Source organism: Cervus canadensis, chromosome 21, assembly GCF_019320065.1.
Source record: "Cervus canadensis isolate Bull #8, Minnesota chromosome 21, ASM1932006v1, whole genome shotgun sequence".
Lineage (NCBI taxonomy): Eukaryota > Metazoa > Chordata > Mammalia > Artiodactyla > Cervidae > Cervus > Cervus canadensis.
The window spans coordinates 4,890,499-4,908,444 of record NC_057406.1 but is presented as its reverse complement, the minus strand read 5'-3'; the positions used below and the strand labels follow the sequence as shown (position 1 = coordinate 4,908,444).

At 57.4% G+C, this 17,946-nt stretch overlaps 1 protein-coding gene across 3 annotated transcripts in view; it reads right to left on the bottom strand.

Moving 5' to 3' along the window:
- Positions 1 to 17,946, bottom strand: part of SHISAL1 (shisa like 1) — a 137,501-nt gene that overhangs the window by 69,189 nt on the left and 50,366 nt on the right. Inside the window, exon 1 of one of the 3 annotated variants that reach the window (XM_043441012.1) lies at positions 8,712 to 8,858. The exons of 1 other annotated variant lie outside the window; for it this stretch is intronic. The gene's annotated coding sequence lies outside the window, so the exon portion shown is untranslated. Of the gene's footprint in view, positions 1 to 7,928; positions 8,061 to 8,711; positions 8,859 to 17,946 lie in introns of those variants that run through there. One more of the 3 variants, XM_043441013.1, reaches the window with a different exon arrangement.

Sequence of the window (17,946 nt, the reverse complement as noted above, 5' to 3'; positions counted from 1 at the left end):
ATATCCGGCTATAAAACTCATTCTATCCCATTGCTCATAGCCCTCAAAGAGAAGACTCTGCCCTAGTCCTTGGGCCCCTTCCCAAGCTTCCCCGATCTTAGGCTTTCAGTGTTTCCTGACAGCCATCATTCACTCATTCATTCATTCATTTACCCACTCATCCATCCACCTGTCCATCCATCCACCCACTGATCCATCTATCCATCCATCTACCCATTCATTCATCCCTCCATCCATCCCTCCACCCATCCATCCATCTACCCATCGATCCATCTATCCACCCATCCATCTATCCATTCATCTATCCATCCACCCATTCATTCATCCATCCACCTTTTCTGGTGGCTCAGATGGGAAAGAATCTGCCGGCAATGCTGGAGACTAGGGTTTGATCTCTGGGTTGGGAAGATCCCCTGGAGAAGGAAATGCCTACCCACTCCAGTATTCTTGCCTGGAGAATTCCATCAACAGAGGCTACAGTCCATAGGGCTGCAAAGAGTGTGACACAACTGAGCGACTAACAGACACACCCATCCAGAAGTACATCCCTTTGTTCACAGACCCACCCAGAGCACACCTGAGCTAGGAGCTGGCTACACAGCTACATCAGGAATAAGCTGGTCTCCACCCTTCACGGACAGAGAGAAAGTCCACTGCTTCTGTGCTCTCTGGGTGTTCCTGTTATTAAACGTAGTGGTGGTGACAATGATAACAGCATTATTTACTCAGTACTTATTATGTGCTCGGCTCTGTACCAGACATGTTCCTTGAATCAACTCTTTTCATTCTTTGCCAGAACTCTGCTAGGTGAGTGCTTCTCCGCTTTTAGAGCAAGAAACGGAAGCTCGGAGAGGTTTTATAACTTGCCTAAGGTCACATAGCTATTAGGGGTTGAAACTGGGATTCAAATCTTGACGGCCCCTTCCAGAGCTTGGGGATAATAAATAATAGTTATCACTGTAATTGATCCAGGAGCCTGGAATGTCACAGTCCTCACCTTGAATCCTCAAAACCACCCTTGTAAGGTATTATTAGGACTATCCTCAACATTATCAAGCTTATTTTTAAAATGAGGACACTGAGGCTCAGAGGGGGGAATAAGCAGTCCGGCATTGGCTGCAGGTAGGGGATGTGAACCCAGGCAGCTGAGCCCCAGTGTTGGCTATCTCGTCGCCCTGCTCTGCGGTTGCCATGGCACCGGGCAGGCACCAGCGCAGTCTAAGGGGCCACTAGATTCACTTCTTCACTTAACAACCACAGTCTTGGCATGCTCTGCTCTGGGGGTTCCTGGATGATCAGGTTTGGGTCCCTCCCAGCTGCTTCATCGAAAGACTGGAGCAGTGCTCACAGAGTAACAGGTAATAAAGTGAGATTACAGAGAGCTGGCGTGTCTTTGAATACACACGATGCGCAAAGCTGCAAATCTATCTTATCTGATTCACGCAACAACCCATTTCACAGATGAGGAAACTGAGGCTCACAAGTTATATAACCTGCCCAGGGTCATAGAGTTAGGAACAAGCAGAGGGGAGACTGGTCCACGGTGGTGCCCCAAGTGCAGCCTCGGTGATCCAGACTGCTCCCCTGGGACTGGAGCCAGGAGCTTCCCTGCAGCTCTGCCTGTCACCCTGACAATGGGCCTCAGCTCAGAGGCCCTGCTTACCCCCCAAAGGCCTCAAGGTCTCAGGGATCAGATTCCGAGCAGTGACAGCCAGATGATGCTGAGTTCCCCATCTGTTCCCAGAAAAATCTAAACAACAGGGCCCTTTAGAGGCAAGCCCATGGGAGGGTGTGTTGGGCTCCTCCTGAGCTGAAGGCTGAACTCCACTGACTGGGCCTCTTTGGCCAGGCCTCTGGGGCTCAGTGATGATCCCAGGCTTTCCACAAACAGGCAGGGAGAGGCTCCATCTTCCCATTTTCTGGATGTGCAGACTGAGGCTCAGAGCCCCTAGGTCTGGCATGGACATCCTGGGACTCCTGCCCTAAAGCCAAGCCTGGGCTGTAGCCAAGAAGGAGGAGCAGATGGATCTTGTAGACTTTGGTATTAGTAATTCTGTTATTCTTTGACTTACTGTTTATAATTTCCATTTAGCAGGTTACGATATGTTCTGCTGGCCCCATAGAGCCCATCTAACCCAGAACCTCAGGTTTCAGAGCTCAGACTGGGTTCCCGGCCATTGCTTCTCCTCTCTGGCCTCTGTTCTCCTTAGGGAAAAGGAACCTAGGAAGTTGGCCCTGGGGTTGTCTGAGGGTGCTGGAATATAATGGACAATAACGGGCTTTGTAATAAAGGAATCTGCAAACATTAAAATCCAATGATCCAAAGATGTCTGAGACCCATTCTAAGACTCTCTTCAGGCGCTCCTCTGCCTCCTGAATGCCCTCTGCCCCCTTGTGCTGGCACACTCCAATCCACCCTTTAAGACCGAAGCCAAAAGTTGCCGCCACCAGGAAGCCCTCCCTGACCCCTCAGGTATAGTGGGGCCTCATAGGTGTCTGTTGTTTTTTTTTTTTAATTTCTGCTCTTCTGCCTCCAACAGACACACCACAAAACCCAGCAGGGCAGGGTCCTGTTTTGACCATCTCTTGTCCCCCGGGTCTGGGACTGTGTCTGGCACAGGGTAGGTGTCCTGGAAAGGTGGAATGAGCCAGAGCTTAAATGCATATTCTGTTAGTCTATAAACCCAGCTGTGCGTGGACGGTTCTCCTGACAAAGACGAGGAGCCTGAAGGGAAAGCAAATCACCATCATTTCAGGAACCCGCTCAGGGAGCCATGGAAGAAATTCTTGAGCTGGATTATGGAAGGAATTTGCCTTTATTTTTAATTTGTGCCGATATCTAAGAAAGCGGCACTTTCTTTTCAACCCATCATGCGCTGGGGAGCTTCCAATCTGGCACAGGAGACAAACTTTCCCAATTTCCCGATGCAAATCTCGCAGCCTCGGCAAAGCGGCCGTCTCCGCCCTCCGCCGGGCATTTCTCAGATGCTTGCCAGCAAGGAATAATCAGATTATGTAGCTGGGTTTTAAAAGATCACGGTTTGTCTCATTTTCCAGGGAAGTGTGAACCAAAAAAAAAAAAAAGATTCTTTTCTTCCTCCCAGGGCTCTGTTAAAAGCTTCCAGAACTTACTTAATTCAGTGTTAAATGGGTGTAATTTGGGAAACTCATGCATTATTTCTTAATTTCTTGAAGGCGAGTTTGCACTCATCTGCTGGGGTAGGTGTGCATGTGGACAGATGGGCAGTGATGGGAGTGTGTGCCCCAGACTGGTGAGGAAAGGGGGCAGCCGGCCCACAACATGCCAAGGGAACGCTCCATTCATGGCTGGTGGCTGGAAACGTGGAACGGGAGGCGTTTGCATTTCATCTCACGGCTTCTGCTTCTCCGCCTGCATGGCCAGGGAGGGCGAGATTCTGAAGCCTTTCCCTGACAGGAGAGCCTCAGGGTTTGGGGGGCAAATTTTACATCTGCACCCCCCTCTCCCACGCCAGGCAGAGGCCTCAGATGCCCCTGAACGATGCCAACAGGGCCGGCATCATATCGTGAACATCCTTGACCTTCCAGGATGCCCAATTCCCTGTGACCTTGAGCACGCCGCCAGTCTGCCCTGGGCCCCAGGGTCCCCACTTACATGGGTAAGTGGACAAGCTTCGAGCTCCCTATCAGGCCCTAAAGCAGCAGCTCCTTAGGGCTTCCTGACATCACAGTACAACACACGGGCCTCGGAGATGCTGGGGTCCCTGACTTTATCTGCCCCTCCCCCAGCTGTAGGATGCAGAGGGTAGGGACTCCCAGGCCCCAGCCTCTGCCCGTGACTTTCCCCACCGCAACCTCATGAAACCCGTTAGGCAGGTGCTAGGTCACTGCACTGTTGAACAAGAAAACCCAGGCTCAGACCGCAAGAGCTGTGCCAGTGAGTGGTCACATCAGGACGTCCAGAGAAGACCCTCTGGAAAACGTTCAACCTGCTCGCAGCTAAGGGGGAAAGGAAAGAGTGGCTCGTCACATGTGGGCCAGGCTGGGGTACGGTGGGGTGCACCGGCAGGTCCAAGGGCGCTGGGACAGCCATGCTCTCAGCTCAGAGAGGTATTTGTTCATACAGTCAGTGGTCAAGCAGATCCTGCGCCCCGGGTCACATCTCGGGGCAGGTTTGAGGGGGCTTGGCTGCTTCTTTACCTTCCTAGGGAGTCAGACACTGCAGAAGGTGGTCAAGGAATGTGTGTGCTGGAGGGAAGAGGGAAGGGAGGGAGAAAAAAGGGGGAGAAGGAGGAAGGAGGGGGTGAGGCCTCTCCCCTGCCAGCAAGCCCTGTGCAGGGTGAGGCTGACACCAACAGAGTGGGTAGCACCTGGCATCCTCCCAGGAGACTGTGGCCAGGGTGGGCAGGGCCTCTGGTCACCCTCCCCACTTTCACTGGCTCCAGATAGTCAGGACCCCACCTGCCAGGAGAGTGTTTAGGAACCAAGGACCCACAGTGCTCAGGAGTTGACTACTGCTTCAGCAACTTGTAGAAAGAGTGGCTGGGCTGGGGAAAAACCACTCTGGGAGAGCTGGAGGTGGGCTCTGAGCTCATCCTAAGATTGATGTGAATCTGTTGTGTGACTCAGCTGGAGAGAAGCTGAAGCAAGAGGTTGCATTAATAGAGGTAGAACATCCCCAAGGAGGGAGGTGATCGTTTTCCTCTGAGCCTAAGACGGGCCACACTCTGGATCAGTCCAGAAGAGAGTGAGCAGGACTACGACTAGGAGGATATGAGACTCAGCAAAGTGTCTGAAGAAGCACCCGGGTCACCGTCGGGCACAGGCTGAGCTCCAGGTGGTAGAGCGTAGTGGTCAGGAGCGTGAGAGTAGCTGGGTTACTTTTAACCTCCCTCAGCCCGTTTTTCTCAGCAGTACAACTGAACTAACAATGGCTTGCTCACAGGGTTGGTGTGCAGAATTAAATGGGCTCAGTTCCTGCCCCGCACAGGGCCTAGCACACAGTGGGCCTCTGAGCTTTCACGGTCAAGGGCAATCCCATTGCCGTTCAGGCAAATCCTTACACTCGTGACAGTGAAGTCGTCTGTCACAGATGCGGGCAGTTGGAGCTGCCAGATCTGGTGGCCACTTGCTACTTTCCCCTCCCAGCAGCAGCCAAGGGCCAGGACGGAAGCGGTCCTCTCCCACCACGCTGGCCAGAATAGGAGAGAGGCTGGCAAGGTGGGGGTGGATTGTCCTAGAGAGCTGGAAAGCAGACTCTCCTTGTTCTTCCAAACCTCCCTCTGCCCACCCCAATCACAGGCTCCACCCACAGGCCGTGGACCAGTCCATGAACCTGACCATCCCTCCCTCCTCCTTGCGCCAGTCCGGCTATCTAACCCACACCCAGGATGGGCGGCGGCGGTGGTGACCTGCTCTCCCGTCCTAGCCCTGCTCCGACTGCACCATCTCCCCCGCGCCCTAGTCCTGCAGCCCCCTCCCCACCCCCCACCAAGCCCCACCCCCGAGCCCTGCCCGCCTGTCCACAGGATGCCCCCTTCCCTGCTGTGTGCCCATATCTGTGCCCCTGGAGGGGCTCTGCCAGGAAAACACCACTGCTCCTCTCTTCTGGCTGATTCGTGCCTGCCTGCCTTCCAGACCAGGCTCCCCCAGCCCTGAAGCCACTGCAGGGTCTCTGAGCAGATTCTCCCCACTTGCATCCCCCTACTCAGCCTCCCCTCCCCACTGGCTTGTCGGGGACTGGCTTCCCTAAGAGCTGCCAAGGGCAGAACTGCTGCCCTCCAGCAGCAGACGTGGGGGCTAGCGGAGTTTGGCTGAAGAAGAGGAGAGACAGAAGGAAGGAATACACAGTCAGAGGAATGGCTGGATGACATCCTCAGCTTCCTTGGGACCTTGCTCTCTCTCTCACTCACAAAGGTCTGAGCAGCGCTGGCCCTGCCCCCACTCAGCCTGTCCAGTCCAGCTGCCCCCGATAAGCTCCAGGCTGGTGGCCTGGGAGAGGCGGGGTGGGACACACACATGTACACACACACACACCCCACATGGCTCAGAGCCAATCTCCCCTCTTCCAGCTTCCCCCACCAGTCCAACACCTCCCAGGGGCCCGAGACGGAGTGGAGAATTCAGTGTGATGGTGACAGAAAAGAAACGCAGGAACCCCTCCCTGGGGCTTTCAGCTCGAGCCTCGAAGGGTGGGGGTTGCCTGGCCACAGCGAACTTCCCAGCCACCTCCTGCCCCACACTCAGCCAGCCTGGACAGGCACAGACCACAGCCTCTCTGGGGGAGACGGATTCGTGCTCAGGGACGTGTTCCGCCCTGAGCGGACACCGGTCTAGGGGGTGGTGGGGGACAGATCCCAATCCCGGGCAACACTGACCAGCACAGCTATGGTCCTGGCTGACCCCAAGGACCGGGGCTGGGTTGCCGGCCACCTTCAGCCCACCTGGCAGGTGAGGGAACAGGGGGTGACGGAGGAGCTCCCTTTAGCCTGATCTGAACGCAACTTGCTGGCTCAACCGGATTTCCACAGCAGCCCAGAGTGAAATTCGCGGGACGCCGGTGACTATAAAGACACACTGGGGTCCAGGCCCTCATTTCACACTAGGAAATAGGCCCAGAGCAGGACAGGCACCTGCCCAGGGTCACACAGTCAGAACTCACAGAGCTTTCTCGGTGTGACCTCGCAGCAACCTTCAGAGGTGGGCATGGTGCCTGTGCTACTTTACAAGATGGGGAAACAAGGGCTCAGAGGGCTCAAGCGCCTCGCTCAAGGTCACACAGCTGTGGGGAGAGAGGGCTGGAGGCCGCTGGGGCAAAGCACTTTTCGCTCTTCCCATCCCGGCCTGGGCTTGCCTGGGCAGGAGCAGCAGTCACTAAGACAAGGGATCCGAGAGGTCAGGAGAGGCACGGGAGACAGAAGGCACGCTGGCAGATTATATAAGTCGCCTTCCCAGCCCCACTGCCCCAGGGGTGCCGCCGGAAACCCGCTCAGGGCACCAGACCCTGGAGGTCGGGGCCTGGCCCACCAGCCAGCATTGGCTCTCTCTAAAGAGATGACAGTTGGAGGCGCCAGGACACACTGGCTTTTCTTCCTCCTTTCTGGTTTCCTCTGGCTGAGTTAACAAATACTAACACTGATAATGATAATAATAATTAGAATAAATATAACCTGAAGACGCTCGGGGTCTCGTTGCCATGGCAACCGTTGGCGCTAAGGCGTTTCGGAGGCCGCCGCCAGGCCACCCGGCCCCCGGGCGCGGAATCAATATTGATTCGGCCCCAGGAGGCGGCAGCGGCTCCACTGGGACCACGCGGCGGGTGGCGAGCGAGGGACACGCACTTGGAGAGGCCTTCGTGACTGCCCACGCCGCCCAGCCGGGACCCTCGGAACCGGTCGGGTCCCCAACCTGGCTCCGGAACCCTGCCCGGCGCGCACGGGGCTCCGGGTTCGCCCCGTTCCCGTACTGGTCCTCGGACGCCGGTCCCCGCCTCGGACGCGAAAGCCGGTCCCAGCGGCCGCGTCCCTGCACGGTGCGCCGGGACAGCTCCTCGGACCCGGCCCAGGTCCTCTCCAAGGTTCAGCGACCCCGACCTTGGAGAGCCCTGGCGCGGACCCCAATGCCGAGGCGCCGGCTCCCCGACGCGGCTCCCGCCCCCAGACTCTTCCCCGGGCGTCCCCGGCCCCTTTCCACAGCATCCCGGACCCCACGATGCTCCGAACTTGCCTCTCCCAGGGCGCCCACCTCTCCCCGCCCGCCTCGGGCGCCCGCACCCCCTTCTCGCCGAGCCAGGGAGCCGACGATCCGCGCCCCCCGCCCCAACTCGCCGGGACCCTCCTCCTCCAGGAGCTCCGCCCCAACCCCTCTCCCCAGCTGCGCTCGGACCCCCGGCCCGGCGCGCCCCTCCCCCGCGCGGCCCCAGCCCGGCCCGCCCCCGGGGCGCCGCTCACCTCCTGCCCGCCGCCCGCTCGCTGTTCGCTGCGCCGCGGGGAGTCGGCGCCCGCGGGGCTGAGCCGCCTGCCGGGGCGCGGGGCCGCCCACGCCCCCGCGGTGGCCCCGCCGCCGCCGCAACAGTTGTCCCGGCTCCGGGGGGCTCCGGGGCCAGCGCCCGGAAGGCGGCCGCTCTTACGTGCGCGGGGCGCGGGCGCGGGCTCGGGCTGGGGCTCGGCTCGCGGACCGGCCGCCGGCCGCATGCCCCGCCGGCCGCCCCGCCGCGCGCCCGCCCGCCCGCCGGCTACTGGGCGGCCCGCGCCGCCCGCCCGCCCGCCGGCCCGGAGCCCCGCGCCGCGCCCGCCGCCGCCGCCGCCGCGCTCATGCTCGCCGGCCCTGCGCTCGCCGCCGCCGCCGCCGTGCCCACTTCACTCTTTGCCGCTCGCCGCTCGCCCTCTGCTGCCCCCTCTCCCGGCTCGCGGCGCCCCGCGCTCCCTCCCTAGCGCCCGCGGCTCCCTTCTCTCTCTCCCCCCACCCCGCCCCTGTTTTTCCTTTCGCAATCTCTCTTCCTCCCCTCGCTCGCCCTCTCCCCGTTCGCGTGTCTCTGCGTCTTTTCCCTCCGGCGACCTCCTCTTTCGTTTGTGCTTCCCCCTTTCTCACTGTTTCCTCCCCGCCTCCCCTCTTCCTTCCTTTCTGCTGTCCCCTTACCGCTCTCCTCCCTCTTTCTTCCCTTCTGTTTCTTTCCTTTCTTCCTTCCTCCTCTCGGCACCCCTTCTCCGTCTCCCCAGCCCCGCCACACTCACCTGCCTCCTTCCTGGCCGCTCCCCAGCCCTCGGGCCGGCGCAGCTGTAGTAGGGGCGCGGGCGGGGGGCACGCCAGCCCCGCTCGGCCACCTGGCTGCAGGCCGGGCGGCCCCTCCAGCCTCCCCTGCTCCGGCGGCCGGCCGCTGGAGGGCCCCACCTGCCGCGCGCCTCCCGCTGCGGGTGCTGAGCCAGACATCCTTTCCAGGCGGCCCCTCCTCCGGAGGCGCTCAGGGCCGGGGTCAGGCTGAGGTGGCCCCTGGTAGGGTCAGACTTGGGCCCGAGACTCCGTCTCCGCAGACCAGATCTGGCCAGTTTCCAATGAGAAAACCCCGACTTCCTTGGGCCTCTGTGAGGACGGAGTGGGCTCCCCGCCCCTGTTCCAATTCCCCCTTCTCTCCACTTCTCCTCCCCAGCAGCCACCCCATCCCCCGTTTCACCCCTCACCTGCAGAACCTCCCCAGGCCAGACCGAGCCAACCTCGCCAAGCCTCAGTTTCCCCACCTGTCCGCGGCCCAGTGACCTCTGGGGGGTAAAGATGGTCGCGTAGGGGACATTGCAGCCTCTTCAAGGGCCCGGCAGAGGGAATGGCAGTGAGGATGGCTCCTGATCGGTGGGTCAGGAAGGGAGAATGGCTGTGAGTGCCCCGGGAGGCAGGTGGACCTCAGCCCTGCAAACCCCACGTCCGCGGCGTCACTGGCTCTGGCTGCATTTTTACAGACATTGATTGCACCTCTCCAGAAACCAGGCTGAGCCTGCCACACACCTAATTTGACTTATTCCTCACCAGAGTGCTGGGTCTTGGCTTCCTCATTTTACAAGCGAGGCAGTTGAGGCTCAGAGAGGTTAGGGCAACTGCCCTGAGCCACACAGCAGCAAAAGGACAGGACCAGGGTTCCAGCCTAGATTCCCCACCACCACCACCCACCCCTGACTTCCAAGCCCAGATTCCACACCTCTGACAGCTTCCTTTCCTAAGCAGGCCACAGCATCATCTCCTTCACGAAACGTTTTAAAGATTAGATGAGGTGGGATATTTGACGCACTTTGCCCAGCTTCTGTAAACCCTCCCAAGGAGGAGGACCATGATTATCCCATGGGATGATGGAGACCAAGGAGCAAAGAGGTTACAGAACAGGCTGAGGGCCCAGTGCTGGACTGGAGGTGGGGGGACTTAGGTTGAGAGGTGACTGTTCCCTGTGCTGGGCTGGGCTGCCCTCCGTGTGCGTCCAGGGCCCTGCACCTTCCTTTCCCTACAGTCAGGCTCCCTAACAAAACCACTTCACGTCCCTCAGCCTCAGTTTCCTCACCAACGAAATGGGAATCATTCTACCCCTGCAAAGAGTCATCATGGGGATTAAATGAGAGGCTGCATCAAATAGGAGACAGTCCTGTTGATTATCCTAAATAAGTGAGTGCCGTGATCCACATCAGTGGCCCTTCTGTCCTTCCAGAAAATGGCAGAGGGGACAGGAAAACGCGTGGGGTTTGGAACTGGTCAGGCTTGGAGTTGACTCAGCTTGACCATTTACCAACTGTGTGCCCACAGGCAAGGTCACTTCTCCCAACTCCTGGGCACTGGTTTCCTGAGGCTTTGATAGCTAATATCCATGAACCTGGTGGCTTAAAACAGCGTATCTTTATATTGTCTTACAGTTCTGGAGGCCGGAAATCCCCAAATCAGTGTCACTGGCTGAAGTGTGGGCTGCCCCGCCGGGAGGTTCTCGGGGAGAATCCTTCCACTTCCTGGTGGCTGCCGGCACCCTTGGCTTGTGGCCCTATCAAACCAAGCATCTTCCCGCCTGTCCCTGCCCCATCCCCATGTGGGTCTCCGTGTGGCTGCTCCTTTGTGTCAGAGCGCCCACCCCTGCTCCCCTGTGATTGCATTTAGGGCCCACAGATAATCCAGGATAAGCTCCCATCTCAAGATCCTGACCTTAATCGCATCTCTGAAGCCCCTTTCTTCCTGCCCTATATAAGGTAAGGTCCTCAGGTTCCGGAGATTCTTCGCAGGCTATCTTTGGGGGGTGGGGGGAGTATTTTCAGCCTCACACGCTGTGCATCCATGGAAGCCGGACAGGGCAGACTCCTGGGATCTCTGGAGGAATCGAGTGAGATCAGTAAGAATACTGGCCTATATGGACCCATTCAACAAATATTTGTGTATTTTCACTCTGGGCGGGGCTGGGGGAGACATGAAGGGGGCTGGGCTTTGCCGGCAATGACCCCCGACCCCGCTACCGGCATTTCTGAGCACCTACTGTGAGTGGAGTTGGGCGGGTGCTCCACTCCTCGCCTGCCTTTAATCCCGGCCCTATTTACTATTTCTCTGTCTTCGGGAGGCCTGCTCCCCCGCAAACGCTGCTCACCCGGGCGGGCGGCCTGGCGGATGACTCACGCTCCTCGCTCTCCACCGAGAGAGCAGCCTTTTCAAAGGGCTGGCTGGGGAGGGAGCTAAATTTAAAGCCAGGCTTCCCGAGAAGATCACCTGCCACGTCAAAATTGCTGCTGTTTAATTAGAAGTGGGGGGTGGGGGCGGCCGAGGTCCAGGCCCGGTGAGCCCCTCTGGGAAGGGGGGAGGGAGGCATGCGGAGTCTGAGCCCCTAGGGTGGGCGGGGGTGGGGGGAGGAGCCACGACCAGCCGTCAGAGTCTGCCGTCATCCCGCACCTCCCTAGGGAACAGCCCCCTGCAGTCCCAAGGACCCTGGAGTCCTTCCGCCTCCCTCCTCCTCAGCCTCTGACTCAAGATCTTAGGCTTCTAAGCCTCCACTTCTCAAATTCCAGACGTAAGGAACTGGGGCTCCCCCGACCAAGTCATCCGGCCAAGCTGGGGTCCGAACTGCGGGCCTGGCTTGGGGGCCACCTGGTCCCTCAAGGAAGTGCATGGAGGTGGTGGGCAAGGCGCTCAGCTCTTTGAGCCTGTTTCCTTCTCAATCCAAGGAGGCTGCAGTCCCCAGGCTGTGGTCTGCCTAACGCTGGAGGGCATGAACTATACAGCCCGTTTCCCTGCGAGGAAAGGAGGCCCCAGGAGGAGCCTGCCCTTGGCCCGTCTCCTGCCGCCCCGCCCTGCTCCTTGGAGGCACCAGGGCTGTGTCCCTGCCGTCCTTATGCCCTTGCTGCTCACACTCTCCCAGCTGGCTCTGGGAGTCACGGGTGGTGGCAAAGTCCCAGCCTCCTTGTGGCTGCAGGGCGGGGTCGGTGGACGGCTGGGCATCCCAGGGATGAGGAGCACTGGTTCTGGAGCGGGGTGCTGAGCTGGGAGCCTCTGGAGGCCTGGGTTTGCTCTTCTGTAAGATGTTGTGAGTTTTGATTTTTCCAGACCAGGCACACAGTAGGTGCTCAGGATGTCTAAGCCACTGCCATTGTTGTTTAGTCGCTAAGTCGTGTCTGACTCTTTGTGACCCCATGGACTGCAGCACGCCAGGCTTCCCTGTCCTTCACTATCTCCTGGAGTTTGCTCAAACTCATGTCCATGGAGCTGGTGATGCCATTCAACCACCTCATCCTCTGTCGCCCAGTTCTCCTCCTGCCCTCATCTTTCCCAGTATCAGGGTCTTTTCCTAGACACCGCCATAACTGCCACGGCTGAATGTTCTTCTCGAGACTTGTGAGAACAGTCAGTCATCTGGTTCAGAGGCCTTCCTAAGGCCAGACACGCTGTACTGATGCCAAGTTGTGCCACGCGAGGGACTATAAACTTGCTGGGGCCTCCTCCCTGCCTCCCTCCCGGGCCACAGGGTGTGACACAGTTTCTCCTCTGGCCCCGGCAGGAGGTCTGGCAGAACCATTGACAGCCCTCCTAGCCAAGAGGAAACAGGGCTTTTGTTTGCTTTGAAAAGGTACTTGGCAGACCCAGTTCCAAGAGGGCCTCACCCTTCCCCAGGGTGTTACTCCGCTAAGGCCAAAGGGGATTTGCAGATGTAATTAATGTTATTAATCAGCTGATTAAGAAGATCAGGAGATAAGGAGATTGTCTGGTGCGCCTAAGCCAGTCACAGGAGCTCTTTAAAAGTAGGGCTCTTTAAAGAGTAGAGTTTTCTCTGCTGTCAGCATAAGAGGACGTCAAAGAGGGGGAGACTGTGAGACGCTGAGATGGAGGGGTCTCGGCAGGGAGGTGAGAGCAGCCCCCAGCCAACACCCAGGATGAAACGGGGGCCTCAGTCCTGCAATCGCCAGGAACTGCATGCTGCCAGCACCCTGAGGAGCCTGGAGTCTCTCCAGACCCTCCCCAAAGAGCTCAGCTGGGCTGAGGCCTCGATTTCCAGCTCTTGAGACCCTAAGCAGAGAACTCCCTGAGTCCACCCTGACTCTGCTCCCACGGAACTGTGAGATAATACAGGGGTGCAGTTTTAAGCTGCTAAATTTTTTTACACAACCACAGAGAAGCCAATTGACCCAGCAACCACTTGTGCCAAAATTCCTTAATTTCTAGGGCATAAAGATCTTTACCTTTTTGATTAACAGGTCAAGAGGTAAAGACTCCCACCCAAACCCTCGGGGCCCTCACCCCCACCCCACTCTTGGAGGTATCAGCTTGTGTGAATGAGACAGAATCCATCCGCGTGTCTGTCCAGGGTTCAGTTCTGCTGCAGCTGGCGGCTCTCGTGGCCTCGCTGTGTCTCACCAGCCTCTCAGACCCAATGTGCAAATGACGAGAATTAATGTGATGCAAATTGGTAAGTTGAGCCAAGCGCTGAACTGGAGGCCCAATTTCCACACAGCCCAGCACTCCCCATGGGCAGCCCCTGAATAATAATAACAACAATGATCATCAAGATAATTGGCGTATGCAGGGTCTCTCAGTCCCATGTCCTCCACACTCATTTATACCTCAAAAAACCACAGGAGTGGGACAGGGAGCACCCTCATCTCGGAGAGGTAGGGAGGGGGCCCAGGGAGGTCATGTAATAGACCTGAGGTCACACAGCTCATGAGAGGCCGTCCTGGGACAGAAATCTGAGGTCTCCATCCCTTTCTACTGCCCTGCGGCCCCTTCTCAGAAGCCTCTGTCTAGGGGGTGGGGGTGGGGGCTTTGTTCTAAAGATTCAGTTCAGTTCAGTTCAGTCACTCAGACGTGTCCAACTCTTTTCGACCCCATGGACTGCAGCACGCCAGGCCTCCCTGTCCATTACCAACTCCCGGAGTTTACTCAAACTCATGTCCGTTGAGTCAGTGATGCCATCCAACCACCTCATCCTCTGTCATCCCCTTCTCCTCCTGCCCTCAATCTCTCCCAGCATCAGGGTCTTTTCCAATGAGTCAGTTCTTCGCATCAGGTGGCCAAAGGATTGGAGTTTCAGCTTCAACATCAGTCCTTCCAGTGAATATTCAGGACTGATTTCCTTCAGGATGGACTGGTTGGATCTCCTTGCAGTCCAAGGGACTCTCAAGAGTCTTCTCCAACATCACAGTTCAAAACCATCAACTCTTTGGCACTCAGCTTTCTTTATAGTCCAGCTCTCACATCCGTACATGACCACTGGAAAAACCATAGCCTTGACTAGACAGACCTTTGTTGGCAAAGTAATGTCTCTGCTTTTTAATATGCTGGCTAGGTTGGTCATAACTTTTCTTCCAAGGAGCAAAGATTAGTCATTTTAAATCCCCCAGGGCGGGACAAGGCAGCTTAGACCATGACAGATTTTGTAGCATTAAAGCCCTGGGTGAGTCACCTAACCTCTCTGGAACGAGGATCTACCTTTTCTCCCACTTTCTGGGGGCTCTGTGGGCCCTGCTGTCACTCGGGTGGTCTCCTTGGATCCTCCTGACCACCCCACTACTTGCTTCTAGTCATCCCTTTTGACAGATAGGCCCAGGGAGGTTAAGAGGGTCACACAGCTAGGAAACAGCACAGCTGGGATCTGAGCCTGGGTCTTTCTCTGCCCTGTCCCTGCCTTGACCTCAATGCAAGGAGGAGCAGAGTAGAGGGCCCTGGGCTGGGAGCACATCCTGGCTCTGCTTCCCCAGGCCTCAGTTTCCCCACCTGCGCTGTTCTTGCTGCCGGCCAGGCTGCTCGGGCTCAGGGAGGGTGAGGCAGGTCAGCCCAGGGCTGGCTTATTGCACTTGGGCCCAGCTGTTGGAAGGCAGGTTGTCCGGGGTTTGACAGCTCAGGCACCGCGGCCAGGCTCAGAATTCCGAACTTCTTTGATTCTGCTGAGCGGCCTCTCCCGATGTTATAAATGATCTGGCCCCACCTCACAGAGGGACCTTTGTTATTGCAAAATCTCATGTTTCCACAGAGCCCAGGGAAAAGAAGGAGCCTTTGGTGCTGGGTTCCAGCATCTGTCTGCACTCTGTTCTGGTGAGGCTACCTGCCGTGGGGATGCTGGCCCTAGCTTGGCAGCAGAGCGGAGCCCATGGCCCTGGCCAGGTAGCCCCCGCCTGTCTGGCCGCCTGCCAGCCGTGGCCTGTTCACTGGTCAGCATCTGTGATGAATCAGAACCTCTGAACGGCTACTCGGGGGCTTGGTGGAGAGTAGGAAGGTTGGGGGCAGTGCCTTCAGCCACAGACTGGGACAGCCCACAGCCCCTGTCCAAGGGCTCCCCCAGCTGACCCTGGCTCTTTTGGAAGAGGGGAATGGAAAGGAGACTCCAGCTTTCAGAGCCTGGATTCATGTACCTTATGCCAGGCCTGGGGCTTTGCAAACATTTTCTCATGTGTCCCTCCAGCCCCCCCACAAAGCAAGGCACTATTATTTTTGCCTCATTTCAACTGAGGGTAGGATGGATCAGAGAGGTTAAGTACCTTGCCCAGGGTCACACAGCAGGTGAGTGGCAGCTGCTGCCTGCCCTGTGTTAGATTTCCAAGTTCAGAATGCTTTATACTATTTGCATTACTTTCTTGATCAGAGAAAATGTGGCCACATTTTGGTGTCCAGGAGATAGATGCCTTTGTCTCAGCCCTCCCAGACCCAGAGCATGTGAGGGGCCAGGCCCTCTGCAGTCAGCCTTGCTCACATATTGCTCTAAGGCCTTCCCAGAGCACCATGTCTGGTTTTGGAGCCCAGCCAAAGAGGATATGGGCTGCTTTCCACCCCCAGAGCATCATGGGAATACCCTGGGGTGCTGCCTGCAAAGATGGCGCCTCAGAACAATGGCCTGCTGGAGCAAGCTTCCAAGGTCAGCAGCATGAGCCCAAATTGCAGATGAAGAAACTGAGGCTCAGAAAGACCCAGTGACTTGCCCAAGGTCCCCTGGCACGTGAAGCCTTCTTGCCACCTTAACGTCCTATTTTCATGTGAAAATTACAAAACAAGCCCCCAGCTATGGAGTCAGACTGTTGGGTCTGCCTTGCGTCTGAAGTCACTTTCCCTCTCTGAGCCTCAGGATCCTCATCTTTGAAATGGGGACAACAATTCCTACTCCTCAGGGACTCAAACGGTTGGCTGAGGCCAAATTATTAGGTGTCTGGAACACCGTAGGGCCTCCATTTGGCTCTCCTTGCCTCTACCCCGCTAGTAGCTAGTACCTATAGTCTGGTATTTACTGATCGTTATAACAGACACGAGGCCTTCAGCACCTGTTGTGTGTGCCTCACTACACTGGGTGCTTTGGGTCTTCAGCATTCTAAAAATAAGCACAACCAGTGGCTTTGAGCCCCGTGCTGGGTGCTGTTCTGTGCATCTGACAAGCCTCGTACAGCCTAAAGTGATGTGTGGACTGAAATCATGCCCATCTCACAGACCCATAAACTGAAATCGGAAGTAACTTACCCAAGGCTCCTGAAACCCAGGCCTGCCTGATCCCAGAGCCCAGCTCTCAAAGTCAGACCAGAACCTCTGGTCAGAGAAGCTGAGGTCTCCTCCACCCATAAAGGATGAGGGGATCCCCGAGAAGCCTAGGGGAGGAGAGAGGACACGGGGTCCTCATCAGATGCCGCGGGGTGCGGGGCTGTATGTAGGAGCGCGGCAGCTGCAGCTTGCAGGCTCCTGGTACCTCCCCAGAGGTGGAGTCCACAGGACTGATGCTCCACACACACCCTTGGCCAAGGCCCCACCCTGGGACCCAGAACTTGGCAGTTAGAGCAGGATGCGGTCAGTGCCGTGGACACAGGGACCCATCTGTGTGGGCACTCTGCCCTTGACCATGCAGGCTCACCCCTTTGCCAGTCACCAGGTGTCTTGGCTTCATCGGGCAGGGCCCGGAGAACTCTCCACTTCCAGCCCCTGAGCTGCTCCTCCTGGTATTCACTGGCGCTGCCAGCCCCAGCCTCTCTGTCTCCTGCCTGGACGTGTGCAATAGCCAGCAGTCGCCCTGGCTCGGTTCCCCCACATAGTGGACCATCCTCCAGTGGGAGCCACAGAGATCCACGTGGAACTCAGACCTGACGGCAGCACCCTGCTGCTTAAAGCCCTTTGTTGGCTTCCTCCTTCCTTCCGGATGAAGTCTGCGGTCCACTTGCCAGCGAGCTGCATCTCCTGCCTCAAGGCCACCCTAGGCTTGCGCTACCCTCTTCTTTTCCTGAATCGACGGTGCTCTCAGGCCTCCAGATCCCGGCTCTCTCTGTTTCCTCTTCCTGGACTGTCCCTCTCGGCTTCTTTTCATCTTGAGGACCCAGGGCATCTGTCTGCTCTTCCTGGAAGCCTCCTCTGAGCCGGGTGGATCCCTGTGTCCATCACAGCTCTGGTCACACTGAGCTACTGTCTGTCACCACAGGGAGTTCCCTGCGGGCTGGCCTGTGTCTAACCTGCTCCAGGATGCCCACACTGTCCACCCCCCGGCCCAGCCCGGAACAGGCCTTGGTATGAGAAGTTGCATAAGTGGTTCTCATAGGCCCAACCCAGGAGCCAGGAGCGGTTGACACCCCTCCCAGAGCCCGCCGGGACACCCGGTGCACAACCTGGCCTCTTCTGCAACTTGGCACCGATATTTTATTAATAAGCACATTTGGCACTTGCCTTGCACCTTTCATCCTCCACTCTCCGAGCGCCTCCCCAACTTTAATTAATTCTCCCCACACCCCAAATAAGCTGCTCTTCCCACGGCAGATAATGATGTGTGAAGTTCCTTTCCGTAAAGGTGCCGTGATTCATTTCAGAGTGTAATTAGAACCCTCTCTTCCCTGTCTCCTAGGCGCTTCCCAGTTCTGCTCCTCCCTCCCTGGGGCCGGCAGGTGGACTCAAAACCTTCAGGATGGAGTGCTTATTTATTATTGTTATGATAAAGCCATGCAAGAGCTTGCTGTCTCAACAGCTTAGATGTGTCATAAGAAAAAAAATGACAAGATAATTTTTGCAGAG